Here is an 18,190-nt window from a genome sequence, read left to right as displayed (position 1 = left end):
ACTCAAAGAGTTATGTCAAATCAATACAGCCAAGGGCAAAATAGACATCAACACAGCAAAAGGGTAAAATAGATATTTAATAAAAATTTAACCGTAAAATAGGTAGGTAAGAATTGTAACATTGTAGAACCATCTCTTTTTTACCTAAATATAGTTTAACTATTAAGACATATATTATCCATCAAAAGATTAAATTTACATTCACTACTTATCTACTAGATCAAAAAAAAAAAAAAAAAATAAATAAATAAATAANATATATATATATATATATATATATATATATATATATATATATATATATATATATATGAATTCTTTCCCTACAAAAATAAATAATAATAATAATAATAATAAAAAAGTGATTTAATAATTTAAAATAGCTATTAATAATAAAATAATTTTTTTATAATTTAGTAAAAAAAAATGTGAGTTTTGAGCCTCCATATCCATTAAAAAAATAAAAAAGACTTATTTAATTTTTTTTTTTTGTTTGAGTGCTAATCTTATTTAAATCAAAAGTTCTTTTAAATTAAAAAAAAAATGTATTATTATGCCGCAAATTTAATTACAAATGACCTTGCGATTGTTTCGAGAACTCTCGAATTATATTCCCTCTGATTATTTTTGTAAATAAAAAAATATGTATTTCTATTAATAACTAATTTATGTTAATATACGAATTGAATCCACCAACCTATCCACAAATAATTTCATTTATGATTAAAGATAAAGATTGATGAGAAAGAGTTGAATCAAATTGTCAATTATTTACTATAACAACCATACCTTACATATTGTATTTCATAATAATATTCCTTTCTAACAAAAATACTATATTTCATCTAATATTTTACTGATGATGTTACAAGTTATGAAACATCAATCTTGTAAGACGACGATTTGGTAGCTTATAAATTAAATTATATCGAAATTAGTAATTTAATCGTTAAAAAACATCTGACCGAATATACATATTCACTTTAACAGTATTCTTTTTAGTTAACAGTATTCTCGATTTCCATCTCTATTTAGTTTTTTTCTTATTTCCTTTGTCTTCCTTCTGATTTAGTTGACAATTATGTTCTTAGTTTTTAATTTAATCAATTCATTTGGTTATATTCTTTTTCTATAAGTCATATAAAATTATTGACAACCTAAATCATTGCAACCGGAGATCTAAAATATAATTGGTTGTGATTTCCTAAAACTCATAGAAAATTCTTTTCATTTAATCTCTAATTCGGAACTAAATAATTGTAACCAAATTAATATTACTTAATAAAATAAAATGAAGATTTAACATAGGACTACTACTGACCTTCAAATGAAGAAAAAGAAAAAAAAAAAAAAAGAGGTCGGCCGGTGAGCAGTGGAGGGCGGCGTGACAGGCGCTATATGTCACATTCGCACTTTTAATGGCAGCAGACTTGCGATTGTGCGGCACTCACTTTCCAACGACAAGTGAGCTAAGCCAATTCATTCTTGCGTCGACAACGGCCAAGCGACGTATGCTTGAGCCTCTGGCCTTGGTTTTAAGAGAAGGTTTTAGAAGAGAGATAACAACGGCTTACACTATATAACCTTGGGTAGGGAGAAGTTGGCAACTAGTCGTATTCCCCTATAGTACATTTTGAGGTATTTCATGTCTGACAGGCTTAGACATGATATTTCTGAAACGTCATACTTCCTAGAAATACAATAGTAAAACACTAGAATATGTAAGGACATAAAGGGTTGGGCTTGTCATGGGCATGCGGCCATGGGCAACATGCCTTGGACGAGCATGACCGTGACATCCTCCCCCACCTAATTAGTTGACGTTCCTGTCAGCCGACTACTTTCGAACTTGGCGATGTGGGTGGCGCTGGAGTCTAGATCTTCGGCGCGTTCCCAGCTGGTTTCCTCCGTAGGGAGATTCTTTCATTTGACAAGGAATTCACGAATCGTCCGTACGGGTCTTCCTATCTTCCTAACCCTGTTGGCTAGGATCTCCTCTATTTCTTTACTGTCTCTTTGTTTCAGATCGATGCGCGGTCTATTGATTACATGTCGCTGGTCGTCGTCCGGGTCAGGGTGATAAGGCTTCAAGTTGCTCACATGAATTACTGGGTGGATTTTCATCCATGTGGGTAGCGCAACTCTGTTGGAGGTAGCCCCGATCTTTCTAAGGACTTCAACCGGGCCTTCATATTTTCAAACTAGTCGCTGGTTCTTTCGGCTGCGAAATCTGATATGTTTTGGTCTCAACTTGATGAGGACTTGATCTCCTGCTCGGAATTGAAGGGGGTGACGCTTCTTGTCGACCAACTTCTTCGTATGCTTGGAAGCTTCCTCTGAATATGCCCGGGCTATATTTGATGAAAGAGAAATGCCACATTCATCCAAAATATGATGAAAAAGTTACACCAATAATAGAAAAAGCCAAAATAATAAAATTCCAAAAGACGGAAAGTTGAAGAACTGAAGTGGAACATGTCAGAGAACATATTCCACTCACGAATTTTTTTTTTTTTTTTATACAATTAGTTTACCGACTATCCAGTCATTGATGATGATATCTACAAAGGTGGTTGAGAATCCAAAAATGGATCATTGAGATCATAAATCGTGTCTTCATCTTCTTCCTCTATAATAGAAGGAGAAGACGTCGAACCGACTGATGTAGCCTCTTGAAGAAGTTTTTGAAAATCAGCTTCTGAAGTTGTCTGGGCTAATGCAGCGAGTAGCTTCGCCTTTGAATTTAGGAATTTGGAGGTCCTCTTCTTGGATAAATCCTGAAGGTGGCCATTCTCAGATAGCCAGACCTTTACCGCTTTGATGTCTGCGTGGGTATAAGTATATTTATCCCACCATTTGATTTTGATAGTTTTGAAGACCTATTTTATTTGGTCTTCAGTTTCTTTAATTTGAAAATTTCAAGTTAAAATCCAAGGAATTTGAAAGTATACGCAAAAGCGCATGGTTAATGGAAATGGGATTTTGAAAATATTTTGAACGAAGTAGTGGAACGATTCCTGTATTGGAACTGGAAATATATCTTTGGCTGATCCAAAGATTTTCTACCATTTGATGAACCAAAATGGGTAATGAATTTTATTAGCATTCTTGCAGAATTAAATAAACCATGAGTGCTCGTAATTTTGATACCAAATGACATTGAACCATGCCATCTGATAATCTCTGTATGAGTAAGAATGAGGAACAAAGGGTTTTGAAAAGGTCTTTTCCGTGTATGGATCTTGATTCCAATACGTCAGATTCATGACTTTGAAAAATTTTAATTTTGAATACACGATTTTCGAAGGATCATCGCGACTCGGAATATGAGTAATTTTAACGAATTTTGTATCAACAAGAATGAATTCATAAAACCTTCTAGTCTTATGAAGATCTTCTGGGATATAAAAGAATCCCGATGGATAGGCCTTTTTGACGACTTCTCAGATTTTCGGGTCGTCGTATTCTGGTTCTACCAGAGCTTCTGGTATAGACACAGATCTTCGGGTCCTGTCCTGCTAGATTCGATCTTATCTCTTAGTTGGCGTTTTTCAAATTTACGTTCAAATTCGAAGTCTATAAAAGGACTTCATCAATGTAAAGAGAGCATCGATCGCCCGATAGCTCTCTCTTGAATATCAATTGAAGAATTCAGAGAAAAATCATTCTACTCTATCTCTTATTTTATCTATCTTCTTATGAATGAATTTCTCAAAAAGCTTAGAAGATCAAACCATCTCAAATGCTCTACTGATGAAGAAGAAAGTCCAAATGAACATGGAAGGGGAGAAAATCTCACCATCTCAAATACTGTCAATCAAGAATATCAGATTGCCAGAATCGAAGATCAACTTCAAAATTGGACTATTCCAAAGGTAGATCCTAAAACTATCTACCAAATTTCAACCTTCAATTTTACTCAAAAATCATGCATCAAATTCTCAGAGAAAAACATCCCAGTTCATAGCAATAGAGAATCTCTGAATTTTTTTTCAAGATCTCTTATACTCCTACATCGTGAAGAGTTTAACTATCTCCATGTCGGTCTTGTCCAAGTCGCTGTAAAACCATTGTTCAGACTTGGATTAGATATCCCAGTCCTTATCTCCTTACGAGATAAGAGACTCGAAGATTTCTCAAATTCTTTGTTGGGAATGGTTCAATCCAATCTAGAGAATGGACCAGTCTATTTCAATTGTTATCCAAATTTTACTTTCCACTCCACGACCCACACATATTATCAGCTCTCATGCTGGATTTACAATAAAAAAATTTAAACATCAAGGCTGAAACTCATTCTTCAGTCGTCATATTCAGGGTTTATTATAAGCTCATGAATACAAATATTTCTCCAAGAGCATTAAGATCCTCACCAAAAAGATCGACTATGCTCATAGAAGCGAATATTGGAAAATCTTCAGTGACTGTCCCAAAAACACTCTCTTGGGATCAAATAACCAGAAACACTCTCTGGAAAATAGAAGATGCAAATCTTCCAAAAAGAAAAGATTCTCAAAACCCAGTCCAAATCATCGAACATGACGATGAAAGCGTTGAAATAAAATTCAGCGAAGAACCTTCATCAGAATCAAAAGTAAAGGAATTTTTGAGTTCTAGACCAAGTACTTTAGGAATATCAAGATCGATGTATGACCCCTTAAAAGTAAAAGAGGTTAGTTATGATCAAAAGAGGGCATCAATCCACTATGAGGATGGCTCAAGGTCTCCAACCCATACGGATATGGATACTCAATCCGTTTACGAAAGTCAACTAAATGTCATTATAGCTGATTTCCAGATAGACAAAGAATTTTTGAAAGCAGATTTTATGTCAACCACCAACTCTTCAAAAAGAAATGCCTTCTTCCAAACCTACAAAGAGGCTGAGCGAAATGAATTAAGAGCTCAGTGGTATTCTCATATGGAAGCCATCGAAGAAAATATACCATTCTTCGAATGGTTTGAAGAAAATATTTTGCAGGTATGCACCTTGACTCAGAGGAGTTGGAAGACTACCAAAAGGGGCGAGGTATATTCGAAACATCCTCCGTTAGAAGAAGTCGAATTCGACAACTACTACGGAGAAAAGGTCAAAGCTAGTCCTTTCAAAAATATTCCAGAAGGACTAGAAAAGGGGAATCCGACCCTAAAGGATATCAAAAATATCCAACATCAAAATAATTACTCAAATAAGATTTTATCCACGATCGTTACTCAACTTGAGAGTATCGAGGGAAAAATCTCAAAGAAATCAGGTACTCAGCAGGAACAGGCAAGCAGCTCTGTACCAAAGGTTGATGAGTCAATACAAATACTCAGACCGGCAAATCTCGAAATATTTACAAAAAAGATTTCAAAAGAAGAGGCTGCAATGGCCAAGATAGAGGAAAAATTGGACAGGATACTAAATCCCGCCATGACGCCTCAAGATTCATCTGTCAATGTCGTTAACAATGACGGCGAGAACCAAGAATCCGAAGACGAGATTGCAAATGAGAGAGAAGAACCTTTCTACAATCGAATTGAAAGGATCTCTACAATGAGAGAGAAGTCAAAATAATACCAGTAATCAGAAAATCTGGTATCCTCAACCGTCTTTTTTGGATATCGAGTTCGAAGAAAAGACACTACAAACTCAAGCTCATTAGATGGTCTAGCGATCTATGAATGGAATATTGATGGATTGTCTGACTATCTGATAATGAATGTTGTCAATGAGATGATGATGGCCGCAGGCGCGTATAAATTACAGGGCCATAAATTCGACCATCAGATAGCTCAAGTTTTAGTAACCGAATTTACCGGGCAACTCAAAGACTGGTGGGACAAATATCTCAACGAAACAACTCGCCAACAGATATTAAACCACTATGTCATTAGGCCAACTACTCAAATCATCAAAGAAGAAGGTCCATCAACTAGGACCGAAGTACAACATGAAGGGGTAGAGGATGCTGTCAACACCCTAATATACCCTCATAGAATTCTTCGTCGGCGACCCTCTAAAATACTAGGAGAGATCCGCCGAGATACTCATGAATCTGAAATGCCCTACCTTAGGTGATTTCAGGTGGTACAAAGACATGTACTTTAGCAAAGTTCTTATTAGAACAGATAGTTCGTTGGAATTCTGGAAAGAGATTTTTGTCAATGGACTACCAAAACACTTCTCAAGGAGGATCAAAGATGGTCTTAAGACAAAGTATAATGGAACAATTCCATGGCAGACTTTGTCATACGGATCTATAGCATCCTTCATCATAGAAGAAGGACTCAGACTTTGTAATGAGTCAAAGAATCAAAACAAGCTCAATTCTTCGATATCAAACAGAAAAGAGCTTGGAAGATTTTGCGATCAATATGGATGCAAGAGGATAGAAGCTCCCTAAACCTCCAAACAAAAGAAGGTTAAGACGCATCCAAAACCTTATCATTCATACAGGCCTAGAGAAACATATCGGAATAAACCCGTGCAGTCTCAAAAGCCAACGTATTCAAGAAGGAAGTATATTCCTACGAAAATTCATAGAGGAAAGAAAAAGCAAACTTGCTTCAAATGTCGTGAAGAAGGACACTATGCTAACAAGTGTCCAATCAGAGGAAAGATCAATGAGTTGGATACAGATCAAGAGCTGAAAAATCAGCTATTACGACTGACCCTAATCGACTCAGAGCAATCAAGCGAGGGAGAAATCCTTGAACTCCAAGAAGAATCCGATTCATATTCTAGCACAGAATACGAATCAAAACAGGAGGAAAAAAGGACATGCGAAGGATGCATAAATGTCCTCACAAAGGATCAAGAAATTCTACTCGAAGTAGTAGAAAAAGTTCAAGATCCAGAAATTCAACAGAAAATTTCTCAACGACTTAGAGATGCCATGACAATCTCTAAGCCACCTGAAAGGGAAGAAAGAAATCCCTACATACTCCAATCTGTTCTCCAAAGATTTGAAAAATCGAGGGAACTCACTACTCAAACAAGAGGTACAGGCGTTAAGATCTGAAACCAGGTCAGAATCTTTTATGCTTCGTCAAGAAATTCTCAATCTTCAGGAAAGGCTGCCCGAAAAAAGGGAAACGGCGCAACCGAACCTGGACGAAGAAGATTTTCAAAGTTCCTTCGTTGGAGCCATCACCACTTCTCAATATCAAAAATGGTACGCTCCTAAAAATTTATGATTTCAAAATCACACTAAAGGCTCTCATCGATATTAGAGCCGATCAAAATTGCATTCAAGAAGGCCTAATACCTACAATGTATTTTGAAAAAACTAGTGAGGGCTTTAGAGGTGCAAACAACAACAAACTCAAAATTAATTACAAACTATCAAAAGTTCATGTTTACAATGATGGAATTTGCTTCGTAAATTCCTTCCTATTAGTAAAGGACTTGACAAGAGTTAATCCTAGGTACCCCTTTCATTACTCAATTATATCCTTTTAAAATAACTGAAAAAGGATTAGAGTCAAATGCTTTAGGAAAGAAAATAAAATTTAATTTCCTTTCGCCCATAAGGATTAGTAAAATAAATAACCTTCAAAAGAATACAATTATTCAATCAATAAATATATTAAATTATAAAGAAAAACAAATTTCTTTGTTAAAGGAAAAAATTTCATTTAATAGAATATAAGAGTAGATTCAAAATAAGACTATCCCGTCTAAAATCAAAACTTTACAAACTCAAAAAGAAAGGGAAATTTGTTCAACTATCCCTAATGCCTTTTAGAATAGGAAGCAACACAGAGTTGATCTTCCTTATATCAAAACTTTCGAGGAGAAAAATATTCCTACGAAGGCCCGACCTATTCAAATGAATAAAGAATTACTAACATTCTGCAAAGCAGAAATCAATGATCTTTTGCAGAAGGGTCTTATTACTCCGTCAAAGAGACCCTGGTCATGTGCGGCTTTTTACGTCAACAACCAGGCAGAAAAAGAACGTGGAGTCCCGCGACCGGTAATTAACTACAAACCCTTAAATAAGGTTTTGGAATGGATTAGATATCCAATTCCAAATAAATCAGATTTAATGCAAAGAATCTCAAATGCAAAAATATTTTCAAAATTTGATATGAAATCAGGATTTTGGCAAATCCAGATTTCAGAAAAAGACAAGTACAAAATGGCTTTCAATGTCCCTTTCGGACAATACGAATGGAACGTTATGCCATTTGGGCTAAAAAACGCTCCATCCGAATTTCAAAAGATTATGAATGATATTTTCAATCCTTTTCAAGACTTTTCAATTGTTTATATTGACGATGTTCTGATTTTTTTCTCAAAAGATCAATCAACACTTTAAGCATCTTCAAACATTTTTTACGACAGTCAAAATAAACGGTTTAGTTGTGTCTAAACCCAAAATTAAACTTTTTCAAACAAAAATCCGTTTTCTTGGATTTGAAATTCATTTGGGTCTAATTAAACCCATTCAATGGTCCATTGAGTTTACCTCAAACTTTTCAGACCAAATTACAGATAAAACCCAACTACAAAGATTTTTGGGATGTCTCACTTACGTGTCTGATTTCCTTCAAAATATCAAACCCATCTGCAAGCCACTTTTTGAAAGACTCAAAAAGTATCCAAAGCCCTGGACTGAAGAACACACCAAAACAGTCCAAAAAATCAAATCCCTTGTCAAGTCAATTCCGTGTTTATCGCTGATAAACCCAAAGGCTAGTTTAATAGTGGAGACCGACACATCCGATATTGGATATTGAGGAATCCTGAAACAGTCCCTTGACAAGAAAGAGTCCATTGTCCGTTTTCATTCGGGAATATGGAATTCTACTAAAAAAATTACTCAACAGTAAAGAAGGAAATACTTTCAATAGTACTTTGTGTACAAAAATTTCAAAGTGATTTAATTAACAAAAGCTTTGTTATCAAAACAGATTCAACGGCATCTAAATTTGTTTTAGAAAAAGATGTCAAGAATCTTGTGTCTAAACAAATTTTTGCTAGATGGCAAGCCATTTTATCTTGCTTCGACTTCCAAGTTTTGCCTATAAAAGGGGTCGAAAACCCCTGGGCAGATTACCTCTCAAGAGAGTTCTTACTCTCAAAGAAAAGTTCTCCCTAACCAATCTCCATCTCCCAGCAATGACCGGAAAGAAAGTGATCGAAAAAGGGAAGAAGCCCAATGCTTCTTCAAGCACACCTACTTCAATGACATCCGACAGCTATGCGATGGATGCTGGTTTCACATTGGTGACCAGATCTAAAGCAAAGCTTTCTCAAAAACAGGCGGAAGTTATCACTCCGACGAGGCCTTCTGCCTCTTCAACATGGCCATCTGCCGTTACTCCATTGAGACCTATTGTCTCTTCCACTTCAAAGGGACCTACTGTCTCCTCAACCTACTCGAACGCAGTTGTTCCCGTTCGTTTTTCTCCAGTTCCTGAAATCAGGACCTATTTTCAAAAATCTGTGTCTATACAAGAAGATCTGGTAGAACCAGAATACGACGACCCGAAAATCGGAGAAGTCGTCAAAAAGGCCTATCCATCGGGATTCTTTTATATCCCAGAAGATCTTCATAAGACCAGAAGGTTTTATGAATTCATTCTTGTTGATACAAAATCCGTTGAAATTACTCATATTCCGAGTCGCGATGATCCTTCGAAAATCACGTATTCAAAATTAAAAATTTTCAAAGTCATGAATCCGACGTATTGGAATCAAGATCCATACATGGAAAAGACCTTTTCAAAACCCTTTGTTCCTCATTCTTACTCATACAGAGATTATCAGATGGCATGGTTCAATGTCATTTGGTATCAAAATTACAACCACTCATGGTTTATTCAATTCTGCCAGAATGCTCATAAAATTCATTACCCATTTTGGTTCATCAAATGGTGGAAAATCTTTGGATCAGCCAAAGATATATTTCCAGTTCCAATACAGAAATCGTTCCACTACTTCGTTCAAAATATTTTCAAAATCCTATTTCCATTAACCATGCGCTTTTGCGTATACTTTCAAATTCCTTGGATTTTAACTTGGAATTTTCAAATTAAAGAAACCGAATACCAAATAAAACAGGTCTTCAAAACTATCAAAATCAAATGGTGGGATAAATATACTTATACCCACGTAGACATCAAAGCGGTAAAGGTCTGGCTACGGCCCAGCGACGTATGCTCGAGCCTCTGGCCTCAGTTTTAAGAGAAGGTTTTAGAAAATGAGAGCATAAAGAGATTTTTGAAAGAGACGTTATATAAGCAAGCAAGAGAGAAATAACAACGGCTTACAGTATATAACCTTGGGTAGGGACAAGTTGACAACTGGTCATATCCCCTATAGTACATTCTGAGGCATTTCATGTCTAACAGGCTTAGACATGATATTTCTGAAACGTCATACTTCCTAGAAATACAAAAGTAAAACACTAGAATATGTAAGGACATAAAGGGTTGGGCTTGTCATGGGCAACACGCCTTGGACGAGCATGACTGTGACACTAGACACACGTCGACCTTCGACTGGAGCAACGCAGCTCCAACGAGGCGACGACACGTGTCACCTGAAAAGTCAAGCCGAACCGCAAATGTGAGCCGAGCTGAGCCAAACCAGACCGGCAGACCCACGACTGTGCAGGGGCTGCCACCCGTGGTAGGCACGCATGTGGCCTGCGACTAGCACACGTCCACGCACGTGGTCAGCACACTGCTGGCGCCTGAGCGCGCGTGAAATGGCCGTTTTGGCCTGGTTGCCCTCGTTTGCCCAATTTTTGTCCCAGCTCCAGTTCCAATACTACTTTTACGTGAATAGGGACCTAATATAAAGAACTCAGTATTTTTAGACACCTGACGGCCAAAGAAACGCTAGCAAAAAGGCATGCGTCAACCAGGTAAGTCACCACCTGGTATTTAGGAAGAAATACTTGTAGGATTCGCTTGGATTGCATGCATGCTAGTAATTTTGTTTCAGATTAGCTCTCCATGTAAAATATTAGCCAAATTGATTGCTATGAGTGTAATGGGTGAATTATCTGAGTGTTGTTTGTATGCTTTAAGCTTATGCCGTATGTATGCATGCGTTTAATTTATGTTGGAATTGTGTATGCCGTGTTCCGAGTGCTTGATGGACAAATTTGCCCCATTGAGCGCGAACTTCGTGCTCTGGGTGCTTGATGGAAGACATCACCCCGTTGAGCCGGTATGACTAGTTTGCATGAATTATATATTATGATGTTAGAAGACGGTTGCATGCACACTCTGTTAATTGCTAGGGCCCATTTCTATGATAAGCTTAAGGGATTACTGTTAGAAGCGATATGTCGCTCTAGCCAGACGTAATTTTTCCTAGGAACTTAGCGGTTTACCATGGCAACAAGGTACCTCAAGAGTGTTCATAGATTGCTAGCTTGAGAACGGTATCTATAGTTTCGTGGGAGGACCAAAGGTCCCTGATCAATCCTTACTGCTCTTAGCCAATGTCGCATGGAAAATGTGTCCCCACATCGTACAGCTCATTAGCTGCATGAGAACGGGTTGGGTCACGCCCCCCATAGAGGGACAATATGGGCTCAGGGGTATTCAACACACCCCTAGGCTAGATACCATGTAGTCCCAGGTAGCCATGTAGAGGTAGCACCTCATAGAGAGATACCAACCATATTAGCTTGGCGTAAGGAACCTCTAGGCGTTTAATAAAAGGACGACAAACCGGTGAAACCCAAGGGGCAAGCTCCAAGGGACTAAGATTAGAACTAGATGTCCTAGAATCGAATCAGGAAACCGTGAGAACCTGTTAAATTAAGACGTGAAGAGAGCCTACAAGTAGGTGGCTTACTGAGTATAATTTTTAGACTCATCCTTGCTATGTTTTCCTTTTTTCAAGAGCACGAGGCATTTGTCAACGGCGGGCGTGATGGAGATAGGGATTGTCACAAAGGAACGGGTTGTCACGGGGCGTCAGTCCAATCTTTATATTGTATCTGCATTCTTTCGAAATTTATTTCCAAACTGTCATGTGTCTGTTGTTTGTCGTCCAAAAACTTTATTGGAATTTAAGGATTTTCTTTATTTCATATTTAAATCACTTTGTGCATTTGTGCCTTGTCGTTAGTCACGGTCCGTAGTAAAATACTGGATCGTGACAAATTTGGTATCAAAGCAGTCAGGTTAAAGGTCCTGTAGACATTTAGGATAGAGAGTCGTGTCCTCTGTGACTTCGCTCGTCAAACACATGCCGCTCACGACCATACGTTCTCACGCGACGGAAACATAGAGACAAAGGTTAAGCTAGTATTTTTATAGTATACCATGACCGACTATGGCATTATAATCGCACATTACCTAGGAGATGTGCTAAGAATGAATTGTAACCATAGTTCCTTTTTCTATTGTGGTAGATAATGGCACCAAAGAGACACGAACCATATGTAGGGCCTGGACCCAGAAGGAGAAGATGAGAGAAAGTTCAGGACACCTCGATTCCAACACCTGAAGAGGAACAACCTGAATTTCAGGAGGAGGCTGGGGATACGCCCCAAACTAGCGAGGGGACAGTACCACAACCATCAAGAACAAAAAGACTCCGAAGGAAGGCCAAGGCCTGAAGGCTTATTGATACACCCCTTACTACTCCCTTCTCCAAGGAGGTCCCATCGGGTCCAACCCCGTGTACAGCAGTCCCGTAAAACCAGCCATTAGCCATGCCCACAGCAGAGATGTTTTAGCCTACTGCTCCCTTCTCCAAGGAGGTCCCATCGGGTCCAACCCCGTGTACAGTAGTCCCGTTAAACCAACCATTAGCCATGCCCACAGCCGAGATGTTTTAGACGTTCATGATGACTTCGATAGAAAATCAAGCTTTGACGAACTAGATGATACAAACCATGATGGCTAATAAGTCAACAGGGCAAGGCGGCAAGGATTCAGGGACTATGACTGTGGAGTCCCATTACTTAAGAGATTTTTAGAGTCATAAATCGCCTTCCTTTGACAGAGGCAAGGTGGATCCCATTCCCGCTGAGAACTAGCTAGAGGCCATAGAAACAACCTTTCATTTTATGAATAGCCCGCCAAAGTATGAAGTCCACTGTGGGACGTATATGCTGAAAGGAGAGGCGCATTTCTGGTGGAAGGGTGCTTACAAGACCATCATACCACAAGGAGAGTTTATTACATGGTGTCAGTTTAAAGATGCGTACCTCCACAAATATTACCCAATCACTGCCAGAGTGAAAATGCAGACAACATTCCTCGCACTGAAACAGGGAGACAGATCAGTGGAGGAATATGACTTGGAGTTCAATAAGCTGACAAGGTTTTCTCTAGCCTATGTTAGTTTTGAGGAGTTGAAGGGCGAACGATTTATCGCTGGCCTGAGGGAGGAACTAAGGGGGAATGTGGCATCCCAATCATCCTTCGTTTATGCGAAAGCCCTTCAAGTGGCAACCCTACTCGATGCGTCCCGCACCAACAAGCTGTAGTTGGGAATAGCACAATCATCCCACACTGCAGCCCTGGGAAAGGTGACGGACTCTAGCCACCTCATAACTGGTAGACCGCCCCGTGACCGCACTGCTAAACGAAGAAGGGCCCCGGTACAGAACATGACCCTTTGTCCTAACTGGCGACGTCCTCACACGAGGGAATGCAGAGCAGGAATAGGCGCCTGCTACAGATGTGGCCAGGTAGGGCACTTTACAGTGGATTGCCCTCAGAGGAACGATCAGCGTGTCAACTGGCCTACAGTACAGCATTAGAGGGGCCAAGCTGCTCAACATCAGCAGGGGCGAGCTGTAGCCCATGCAACAATAGCCAGGCAAGTTGACCAGCCTGACGCAGTTGTCACAGGTACGCTACCCGTATTTGGCCATCTTACTTTAGTATTGTTTGATTCGGGTTCGACGCATTCATTCGTATTTGAGAAGTTTGTAGAGCTAGCACACCTAGAGAAAGAACTTTTAGAGATTACTCCACCCTCCTCAAGAGGTGTTGCTAGCTACCCATAGGGTTAAGGGAGGTGGTGTAACAATATCAGGGCGTGTCATCGAAGCTACACTATAGTGTTAAGCATGCAAGACTTCGATGTCATCTTGGGTATTGATTGGCTAGGCGAGAATCACGTTTTGATAGATTGCGAGACTCAAATAGTGACTCTCAAGCTCCCGTCAGGGGATAACTTTACCTACAAGGGAGCCACTTCCAAAGGTGCCCCAAGCGTCATAACATCGCTAAGGCCTAAGAAGCTGATTCATAGTGGTGTAAGTGCATTTCTAGCAAGCGTGACCTTAGACAATGGTAACAAACAAATAACCTCATCGGTACACATCATCAGGGAGTTCGTAGATGTCTTTCCGAAAGATCTGCTAGGTTTGCCCCCAACTAGGGAAGTCAATTTTGGGATCGATTTAAAACTAGGAACTGTGCCGATCTCCAAGGCACCTTACAGGATAGCACATGCAGAACTTAGGGAATTGAAGGAACAGTTACAGGAGCTGTTGGATAAGGGTTTCATCCGACCCAGTGTATTACGCTAGGGAGCCCCTGTTCTATTTGTCAAGAAGAAGGACGGGTCCATGCGGTTGTGTATTGATTACAGGGAATAAAACAAGGTCACTATAAAGAATAAGTACTCTCTCCCGAGAATTGACGACCTGTTTGATCAGCTACAGGGAGCAAGAGTCTTCTCTAAAATCGACCTAAGGTCGGGTATGATCAGTTGAGGGTTAGAGAAGGGGATATGCCCAAGACAGCTTTCAGAAGTCGTTATGGACATTACGAGTTTCTCATTGTGTCCTTTGGCCTTACCAATACACCAACATGTTTCATGGAACTAATGAACAGGGTGTTTGAGGAATTCTTAGACACCTTTGTCATAGTGTTCATCGACAACATTCTAGTATACTTTAAGTCAGAGGCAGATCATGAAAAACACCTAAGAAAAGTCTTGACAATACTGAGAGCCCAGCAGTTGTATGTCAAGTTCTCTAAATGCGAGTTTTGGTTGTCTGAAGTAGCATTTCTGGGTCACGTGGTGTCAAGCAAGGGGGTTATAGTGAATCCAGCTAAGATAAAAGCAGTGATGAGGTGGCCAAAGCCGACTACAGTCACAGAGGTGAGAAGTTTTCTGGGGCTAGCTGGATATTACAGAAGATTTGTCCAGGATTTCTCCAAAATTTCCTCAGCGCTAACTCAGCTAACCAAGAAGGGCAAGCCCTTTGCTTGGACTCCAGCTTGCGAGCAGAGTTTCTAGGAACTCAAGAAGAGATTGGTAAACGGCACCAGTCCTTACAGTTCCAGACGGGTCAGGTAATCTCGTGGTGTACAGTGATGCATCAAGGAAAGGTTTGGGGTGTGTGCTCATGCATAATGGTAAGGTGATAGCGTATGCTTCTCGATAACTTAAGGAATATGAACGAAACTACCCAGCGCATGACCTCGAGTTACCAGCGGTAGTGTTTGCTCTAAAAACGTGGCGGCATTACCTGAATGGGGAAAAAGTACAAGTCTTTACCGATCATAAGAGCCTCAAGTACTTGTTCACCCAGAAGGAGCTCAATATGAGACAAAGGCGATAGTTGAAACTGGTAAAGAATTATGTTCTTTTCTTTTTCCTTGTAATCGTTTTCTCTATCACGAGGTAATAAAAGGTGAGAGTAAGTCGCATTTATGAATAGAGCCCATTTAATGTATACTCCGCATTTCAAGGTATAGTAATGACCTCAGATTAAATAGGTAAAATATTAGGGTCGTTACAATAAACCTAGTTGAGCAACGTCCAACGAAACCCTAAGAGAGATCGTAAAGAAGAAAATTTCTAATAGAAACGAAGTGATGAATGAAGGAAACCTAGAGCAAGATTCGACCAAATGAGTATCTGACAAAACTTTAATATCAGCAACAAAAGACTAGTAGCCATGAAAAGGGAAGGAGCCTACTGAATTTCTCATGGCTTTCAATAATGGTTGGCGTTTGGTGCTTTCGGTACTTTTGCACTTCCGGGCCAATACCCACAAATCTATTGTAGAAGGCTATAACAATAAGAAAAGATATTGGGTCAATAAGATAAGATGAAACTGAAATGAGAAAGAATGGAGATTTGAGATAGATACAATCCAGGGGCCTTCATTGAGAATAACAAAAAGAAAATAGAGGAGTGGGAGCGAGAGTGTGAGTCCCGTGGTGTGCAAATCGAAAAGTAAAAAGTAGTGATGCATGTTTTTTTCTTACATTTTTAATAGCTCTTTTTTAAAAATGCTATAACCAAATGCTATAAATGAAGCAATTGTTGTAGTACTTATTCCTCGGTTGTAAGAGTGAAGATTATTCCCATAGACCAACACGAGCCATTCTAACATGTTTTATCCTAACTTACATGCATTCTAAGAAAATTTTGAAAAGATCATCCAACATAGAATTGTTACAAACAAAACACACTTACCATTGGAATGGACAGTAACTTTAAATCTTTTTAAGCTTTTCTTAACATCCTATCCTCAAGATTAGTTTCATCTGGACCTAGTCTTGATTCATTCATTTACTCCTTTACTCGGATGTCAGAATCTTTAATAGTTGTAATTTATACAACGATACATACTACTCTGGTCGAGGTAGTTAAAGTCATGCCATGAAAAGATTAGTTACATTACATTGTGATTTGAAGCTACCATAATTGACCTACTTTCCAATGAAGATATAAAAGTTATTGACTCACCATATATGTCAAACAAAATGTGTATATAAATACAGGCTCTACAATGGCAAATGAGCAAACCAACTCTACATTCAAACACATAAATTTAGTATATTATAACACTGATATTTTAGGAGATGGCGAACTTTTCTTCTCCCTCTTTGTTCTTGTTCTGATTCTCTCATGTACGATGCCTTTAAGTTTTGTGTTGTAAGCTTGGATGGGTGTTAGACTATGTATAACTTTAAAATTTTGTGCAGCTGGTTGGATGGTGCCTCTAGCAACCCACGCAAAACAATGAGATGTGAAGATGTTCGAATATGCATGCGACACCACTAGATGTCACAAAAAGTGCCTAGAGGTTTACCCAAATTCAACATCTCAATGTGTTGAAACTCCTGAATTTCCCACCAACTTCGCTTGCCATTGTTTCTTCCCTTGTGAAGAAAATTGAGTTTTGATGTGATGCCTTCTTTTCCTTGTACTAATCCACGTATTGTAATGCTTTAATTCCTCAAATTTCCTAAATAAAATGGCCAGGTGACTTTGCTGTTATTCAACTTGTCATTATGGTTGCAAGTGAAAATTAAATATAAAATAAGATGAAAACCGGCTCTATGGTCTTCATGCGTCGCCACTGTCATTTGTATTAGGATTTCTTGCTTTTACCTGAAACGTAAAAATAGCACATGACTTATACTTCAAGAAATACTTAGTAAGTGATTTCACTATTAAGTCTTGAAATGCAAATATATGCCACATATTTATTAATTAAAAATGTTATTATATTATCATTAATAAATATTTTAAATTATTAAATAACTTTTTTATTGAACCAATTCACGGTCATAATTTGCCTACTTTCCAAATAAAAGACAAATTAACTTAATGGGTTACCATTTTTTAAACCAAATATTTTCATATAAATCTTAGATTAAAAATGAAAGTATCCTACCTCTCAATCACAAATCAATTCAATTTATCATTGCTTTTTATAGGAAATGAAAAAATTTTTTGCTCCCTATTTTTCATTGGTTTCCTCCTTTTCTCAGGTTTGTTTTTTAGATTTTGAAACATCTTATAACTTTCAAGGATTTCGTACATTTTTGTTTAATAACTATTAGATTTTTGACAGTGGCATGCATGTTGTCCGTCAATGCAATTCAATGTAAATAGAAGTTGTACGAAGGATGCGTACCTAAAGATTGTAGCAAGAGATGTTCACAAAGGTTTCCCCAATCAACTTCTAAATGTGTTCCAATTGGATAAATCTCATTTAACTATATTTGCTATTGTTTTTATGATTGCTAGAGGGTAATCAATTCTGGTTTCTATCACAGTCTCCATTAAATAAAATAGTTTAATGTCTCATTTTTGCTTTTGTTTTTGCTTGCATGATTGCTAGAGAGTGATCAATTATGGTTTTTACCCGTCTCTATTAAATAAAATGGTTGGATGCCTCTTTGGATTCAACTTTTTTTTAGCATAATTCTCTATTTCATTCCTTTCTCGCCCGTTTCTCGCCCG

The sequence above is a fragment of the Cucurbita moschata genome, unplaced genomic scaffold (assembly GCF_002738365.1).
Source record: "Cucurbita moschata cultivar Rifu unplaced genomic scaffold, Cmos_1.0 Cmo_Scf00056, whole genome shotgun sequence".
Taxonomy (NCBI): Eukaryota; Viridiplantae; Streptophyta; class Magnoliopsida; order Cucurbitales; family Cucurbitaceae; genus Cucurbita; species Cucurbita moschata.
This window is presented reverse-complemented; position numbering follows the sequence as displayed.